The 7,269-nt window shown below is 48.5% G+C and overlaps 1 protein-coding gene across 8 annotated transcripts in view; it reads left to right on the forward strand.

Annotated features, from left to right (window-relative positions):
* Positions 1-7,269, forward strand: part of LOC119322001 (pentatricopeptide repeat-containing protein At5g65560-like) — a 42,130-nt gene that overhangs the window by 19,917 nt on the left and 14,944 nt on the right. Inside the window, exons 2-6 of one of the 8 annotated variants that reach the window (XM_037595499.1) lie at positions 501-690; positions 836-1,040; positions 1,122-1,191; positions 1,302-1,369; positions 2,487-2,651. The gene's annotated coding sequence lies outside the window, so the exon portion shown is untranslated. Of the gene's footprint in view, positions 1-41; positions 335-500; positions 691-835; positions 1,192-1,301; positions 1,370-2,486; positions 2,652-7,269 lie in introns of those variants that run through there. The other 7 variants (XM_037595508.1, XR_005155333.1, XM_037595497.1 and 4 more) reach the window with 7 other exon arrangements.

Raw genomic sequence — 7,269 nt, forward strand, 5'->3', positions numbered from 1 at the left:
CCCGGCCTCCCACCGCGCCGCGCCGCCCCGCCCGACCTCCCATCACGCGGTGCCGCCCCTCTCGGCCTTCCTACGCGCCGCCCGACCTCCCACCGCAACGCACCCTCCCGCTACAGGTCTCACCCTCCCTCGGCTGCAGGTCGCGGCCTCCCGCGGCTGCAGGTCACGGATTCGACCTCGTCGCTGCACATAGGGACCGTGGCCTCCCCCGCGTGTGGTCGCCTCCGTCCTGCTTCAAGCCCGTTTCCGGCCGTCCATAGACTGATTGAACTGATGGGCTTGATCCCCTTCGACAATAGCAGCTTCACCAATGTTGCCGTTCAATAGCGCATCGGTATGCTTTTCTCTCGTTTTCTCCCGCCCCTGTAATTTCTTTTTGATTTTGGGGATTGAGTGAGTGCAGTTCACCAAGGCATTCCATGTGCTGATGGGTTTTCTTGGTCAGCACAAATTCATGAACTATCATTTTTTTAATTGAACTGTTGCTACTCTTGATTCAGATCTGAGGGGAGAAGACAAAACTAAATGATTCAGTTCATCATTGGCATCCTTGTGAACAGTTCTGAAGATAGCTTTCAGAGACTAATTACGGTGATATTTGTCTCAAACTTTTTCTACAAATAACCTGGGACTTCCACTGACTGTGCCACTGCTTCAGCGTCCACCATCAGTGGCATTGGCCGCCCTCTGGTATGTTGCTATACTACATCTCTACATGTATTTTATTTGGGACGTAAGTCTTTCTATAGATCATGTTATGAGTAATGGAATAGGACGAGGTTGCTAGGTAGATTTTTAGTTCACCTTTAATGTGATGTGCACTTCATCTTTACAGAGCCAAATCTTGGCGCTCCCAGCCGCTGCTCATGAACCTCGCCTCCATCAGCTCCACTTCACCGGAGCCGCCAGTCCGCATGAGTAGGGGCAGCGTATCCCCCTACAGCGGCCAAATCCCGGTGCACCCAGCCGCTGCTCTTGAACCCCGCCTCCATCAGCTCCACTTCACTGGAGCCGTCAGTCCTCAGGAGTAGGAGTAGCAGGTTCACCCGACGTCCGACGCCTTCTTCCATCTCCAAAAATCTTGTTTTTTGAGTTCTGTTCTTCATCACATGTTTCACTAGCTGAAATTGCATGGTGTTCTGAAATTGCTTGCGGACCACTAGCTGAAATTGCTTGACGAACAGAGCAAAGGTTGTATCTTCGTCTACTGTTTTTCAGATATTCGTCATATGCATGAGCACGCCTATATTTGCTTGTTATGATCTAGTGGGCACCATTAACATTTGCTATTCCTTCTGCAGGGCCCAAACCCACTATCGTGCAAGAAAAATAAATCAAAGGCCCCACCATCAGCTGCTCAAATCATCAGGTAATTAATCAGCACTAAACATACGTGTCTAATCCAATGTTGCGAAAGCAAGCTTGGAGTTGCCTGACTTATCTTGAGGTGTAGAACTGATAGTAAGACGGAGAAGAGATAATGCAACAAAAATGTTAGATAGGCAGGGGAAGTACATTGTGCATTGTGATTTGTTGTAGCTCCTAACATCACGGTTTATGTGTGCTGTAGGATTGATTTTTGTTTGGTTGTAATAGTAATATCCTAATTCTGTTCATGGAGGACGCTTGAGTGGGTTGTCTATTTGATGATTTTAGTTACTGCTCAACACCTCATTCCATTAGTATAGCGAGAACTACACAAGATAAATAAGATGGGAGAGGATAAATATCATTGTGTGGTTCTTTTGCCCTTATATTGGATACAACTTTTATTTGATTTCCAGTTCACCTTTTGCGTTCTTTTCAGTTCATAAACCTTAATGTATTGATGAAATCCTGAACTATTATATGTGCACCCTACATATTTGTTCTTATGCCTATGAAGAATTCTACACTTGTGCTTCTATGCATCAGTTTAGGTCACCAAACAAGCTGATTCTTTCTTTAATGGGCTTTATATGTACTTCGAGATGAGCCATCAGCTTCTCCTGCTCCTCCTCCTGGTATACACGAACTCCAGTTCGTCGAGAGGCTCCCTGGAGATTCAAAACATTTCACTTCACCATTTTATGTTTTTTTAGTTCATCTTATAAAAAGCAGAAAAAACTATCTGTCACAAGTTCAGATATACATGCTGCACAAGTTCAAAAATGGGAAGAAACAAAGCTCAAACCAAGTTTAAATATTGTTGCCTTAATAAATTAGTTGGTCTGGGTTAATTCGTTGTTATGGACAGTACAAATGCATATTGTTGTGTAGTAGTGATTGTAATTGTGATTTGGAGTTCACAAAAAGATAACAAAGGGTACATAAAAGAACCCAAAACATTCAGTAGTCGAACTATGTTGCTTCTGTGATTTTCCTTATGCAGAAAATCGAACGTTTAAACTATGTTTCACCTTTGAACTTAAAACGTGTTTGTTCTTTGAGCTAAAATTCCTAGAGCTTTAGTCCAACTTTTGGTGATTCTTGTACCTATTGTTCAGGAATCAATGGTGAAAAATTCTGATTGCAGCAATGGCATGCTCCAAGCCCGCCGAGACTGAATCATTCGACATCAATTCTCTGCACAGCGTGGCTCGACGTGCAGCCCACCGGCTCCTTCGTGTACGTCCAGACAAGATGCTATGGTGTACAATTTAATTCATGAAGTAAGCCCATCAATTCAGTTTCATTTTCTAAATTTCTTTTGAACTTGTTTTAACTTTTACATGTATCTAGTTACGGTAGTACTAGCCAGATCAAGCTACTTCATTTTTTATGAAATTCTAGAACTCTTACATATCCGTACTGTTGCTGCTCCACTCGTATTTGCTATTTCTTCTTATGTGTGCACTAAATTTCTAACACTATTCATGATCAGCTTCTAGTTTTTGCTCTATTATGTGATTCACTTCTACAAAAAAGGTTGGGTTATATAAATAGGACAAAGATGTTTGCTTGCTTTCCAGCAATGAAATGGTTGGAAATGTATCGATGATGTAAATACAGCTCTTGTCTTGTGTTGTTTGAAAATAAAATCACACAAGTACGTGGTGGAAGTTTGTATCAGTTCGGAGAAAAAAAGAAACAAAGTTCAAAAAGAAAAATCGTGAGTTCACCTTCCATAAAGTTTATAAGTGCAGAGATAGCACCTTGATGTAGTATGTAAATATGTTTTGCAAATTTGCAATTCAGGAATGTGTGTATGTGTTGTAGTCTCTAGCTACAGAGTCGATATGTGTTTTTGTAGTGCTGGTAGTTGTAGTCTCCCGCGCTCTTTGCCGTCGTCAAGGGCGCATGTGTGACGTCCTTAGTCCAACCCCATGGCATCAGTGTGACGCTCCCGATTCAATCGTACACTAATCATGCACGCAAATGTGTACGATCAAGATCAGGGACTCACGGGAAGATATCACAACACAACTCTACAAATAAAATAAGTCATACAAGCATCATAATACAAGCCAGGGGCCTCGAGGACTCGAATACAAGTGCTCGATCATAGACGAGTCAGCGGAAGCAACAATATCTGAGTACAGACATAAGTTAAACAAGTTTGCCTTAAGAAGGCTAGCACAAACTGGGATACAGATCGAAAGAGGCGCAGGCCTCCTGCCTGGGATCCTCCTAACTACTCCTGGTCGTCGTCAACGGGCTGCACATAGTAGTAGGCACCTCCGGTATAGTAGGGGTCGTCGTCGACGGTGGCGTCTGGCTCCTGGACTCCAGCATCTGGTTGCGACAACCAGAAAGAAAGGAAAGGGGAAAAAGGGGGGGAGAAAGCAACCGTGAGTACTCATCCAAAGTACTCGCAAGCAAGGAACTACACTACATATGCATGGGTATATGTGTAAAGGGCCATATCAGTGGACTGAACTGCAGAATGCCAGAATAAGAGGGGGATAGCTAGTCTTATCGAAGACTACGATTCTGGTCACCTTCGTCTTGCAACAGGCAGAAGAGGGTAGGTTGAAGTCCTTCAAGTAGCATCTTGTGACGCCCCCGATTCAATCGTACACTAATCATGCACGCAAATGTGTACGATCAAGATCAGAGACTCACGGAAAGATATCACAACACAACTCTACAAATAAAATAAGTCATACAAGCATCATAATACAAGCCAGGGGCCTCGAGGGCTCGAATACAAGTGCTCGATCATAGACGAGTCAGCGGAAGCAAAAATATCTGAGTACAGACATAAGTTAAACAAGGTGCCATAAGATGGCTAGCACAAACTGGGATACAGATCGAAAGAGGCGCAGGCCTCCTGCCTGGGATCCTCCTAAACTACTCCAGGTCGTCGTCAGCGTGCTGCACGTAGTAGTAGACACCTCCGGGGGTAGTAGTCGTCGTCGACGGTGGCGTCTGGCTCCAGGGCTCCAGCATCTGGTTGCGACAACCAGGTAGAAGGGAAAGGGGAAAAGAGGGAGAAAAGCAACCGTGAGTACTCATCCAAAGTACTCGCAAGCAAGGAACTACACTACATATGCATGGGTATATGTGTAAGGAGGCCATATCAGTGGACTGAACTGCAGAATGCCAGAATAAGAGGGGGATAGCTAATCCTGTCGAAGACTACGCTTCTGGCAGCCTCCGTCTTGCAGCATGTAGGAGAGAGTAGATTGAAGTCCTCCAAGTAGCATCTTCAAGTAGCATCTCATAGCATAATCCTACCCGGCGATCCCCTCCTCATATCCCTGAGGTAGATCGACCACCGGTTGTATCTGGCACTTGGAAGGGTGTGTTTTATTAAGTATCCGGTTCTAGTTGTCATAAGGTCAAGGTACAACTCCAAGTCGTCCTGTTACCGAAGATCACGGCTATTCGAATAGATTAACTTCCCTGCAGGGGTGCACCACATAGCCCAACACGCTCGATCCCATTTGGCCGGACACACTTTCCTGGGTCATGCCCGGCCTCGGAAGATCAACACGTCGCAGCCCCACCTAGGCAAAACAGAGAGGCCAGCACGCCGGTCTAAACCTAAGCGCGCAGGGGTCTGGGCCCATCGCCCTGAGCACACCTGCACGTTGCGTGGGCGGCCGAAAGCAGACCTAGCCTAGTGGCGTTCCAGTCCAATTCGGCGCGCGCCGCTCCGTCGCTGACGTCTGAAGTGCTTCGGCTGATACCACGACGTCGGGATACCCATAACTACTCCCACGTAGATGGTTAGTGCGTATAGGCTCGTAGCCAGACTCAGATCAAATACCAAGATCTCGTTAAGCGTGTTAAGTATCCGCGAACGCCGAACAGGGCCAGGCCCACCTGTCTCCTAGGTGGTCTCAACCTCCCCTGTCGCTCCGCCACAAAGTAACAGTTGAGGGCCGTCGGGAACCCAGGCCCACCTCTACCGGGATGGAGCCACCTGTCCTTTCAGCCCCCCTCGTCAGAATCACTTGCGGGTACTCAATGAGCTGACCCGACTTTAGTCACCATCTGTACAGTATGTATGTATGTATAGTATATACCCGTGATCACCTCCCGAGTGATCACGGCCCAATAGTATAGCAAGGCAGACCGACAAGAATGTAGGGCCAATGATGATAAACTAGCATCCTATACTAAGCATATAGGATTGCAGGTAAGGTATCAACAGATGTAGCGACAATGCCAGGCTATGCATCAGAATAGGATTAACGGAAAGCAGTAACATGCTACACTACTCTAATGCAAGCAGTATAGAGTAGAATAGGCGATATCTGGTGATCAAGGGGGGGCTTGCCTGGTTGCTCTGGCAAGAGAGAGGGGTCGTCAACTCCGTAGTCGAACTGGGCAGCAGCAGCGTCGGTCTCGTAGGCTACCGGAGAGAAGAGGGGGAAGAAACAATGAATACAATGCAAGCAAATGCATATCGATGCATGACATGACAAGTAACGATGCTAGGTGTGCCCAATCGCAGTAGTAGGTGATACCGACGAAGGGGGAAACATCCGGGAAAGTATTCCCGGTGTTTCGCGTTTTCGGACAGATGAACCGGAGGGGAAAAGTTGCGAGTTCGATAGGTTAGGGGTGTGTGGCGGACGAACGGACTGCGTATCCGAAATCGTCTCGTCGTTCTGAGTAACTTTCATGTAGAAAGTATTTTCATCCGAGTTACGGATTATTTTATATTAATTTTTAAAGTTTTAAATCATTTTCTAATTTATTAATTATTAATTAAATCAACATTATCCAGAATAGTGTTCGCTGACGTCGGCATGACGTCAGCAGTCAACGTTGACCGTTGACCTGGTCAACCTGACAGGTGGGTCCCAATTGTCATTGTCTGAGTTTAACTAAACAGGTTAATTAGCTTAATTACTTGATTAGGTTAACTAATTCTAATTAATTTAGTTAAACCCAATTAATTAACTTAATTAATTCACTAATTATTTAATTAATTAATTATTTCTTTTACTAATTTCATTATCATTTTCATTTTCATTTTTCTCCTCTTTCCCTTTTTCTTTTCTTTTTTCTGATTTACAAGGGGGAGGGCCCCACCTGTAAGTGGCTCAGGCCACCTCCCTCCTGTGCACGAACGCACACAGGGAAGGGGCAGGGGCGCGGTGGCCGGACCGGGCTCCGGCGAGGCCGTGTTCGAGGCCGGCAGGACGGAGACGAGGGGCGGCGGGTTCGAGCGCTGGAGCGGACAGCGGGCGACGGGCGCCAGCCCGCCCGACAGGGCGCTGCGGCCAACGGGTGAAGGGGGTCGGCGCATGGCCCGGCGCCGGCGACAGTGGCCAGAGCGGGGCGGCATGGTGCGGTGTTGTGAGCGGACGCGCACTGGGTCGCGGCTGGGCGAGCACGCGCGACAACTGGCACGGCCGGACGCGGCCAGAGGCCCGCGAGCGTAGCCAGGGAACGCGGCGGGCGCCCGGGCGTGGTCGACGCGCTGTGAGCGCGAGCGCCCGCGCGGAGGGGAACGGGGCGACGACGGCAGCGAGAAGCAGCGTGGAACAGACGGGGGCGCGGCGACGGGGAGAGGCGCTCCGAGCGAGGCAGCAAGGAGAGGAGGGTGGTCGCTCACATCGTTGGAGAGAAGGGGTTGGCGAAGCGTGTCGGCGCCGATGAGGAGGAGACGGGGACGCGAACGACGAGGACGACGCAGTTCAGCGATGGCGCAGCCGTGGACGAAGCGGCGAGGCCTAGGATGACGCGTCGAGGTAGCGGGGCGCCGACTTGGGGTCGAGGAGGCGACGGCTGTCGGCCGGCGTCGGGGCGCCGGCGACGTGGGTGCGGGGCGGCGCGGCGTCGCGGCGATGGGGTCGGGAGCGGCTGTTGCACCCCCGATCCAGATCCGTT

The sequence above is a fragment of the Triticum dicoccoides genome, chromosome 6B, assembly GCF_002162155.2.
Source record: "Triticum dicoccoides isolate Atlit2015 ecotype Zavitan chromosome 6B, WEW_v2.0, whole genome shotgun sequence".
Lineage (NCBI taxonomy): Eukaryota > Viridiplantae > Streptophyta > Magnoliopsida > Poales > Poaceae > Triticum > Triticum dicoccoides.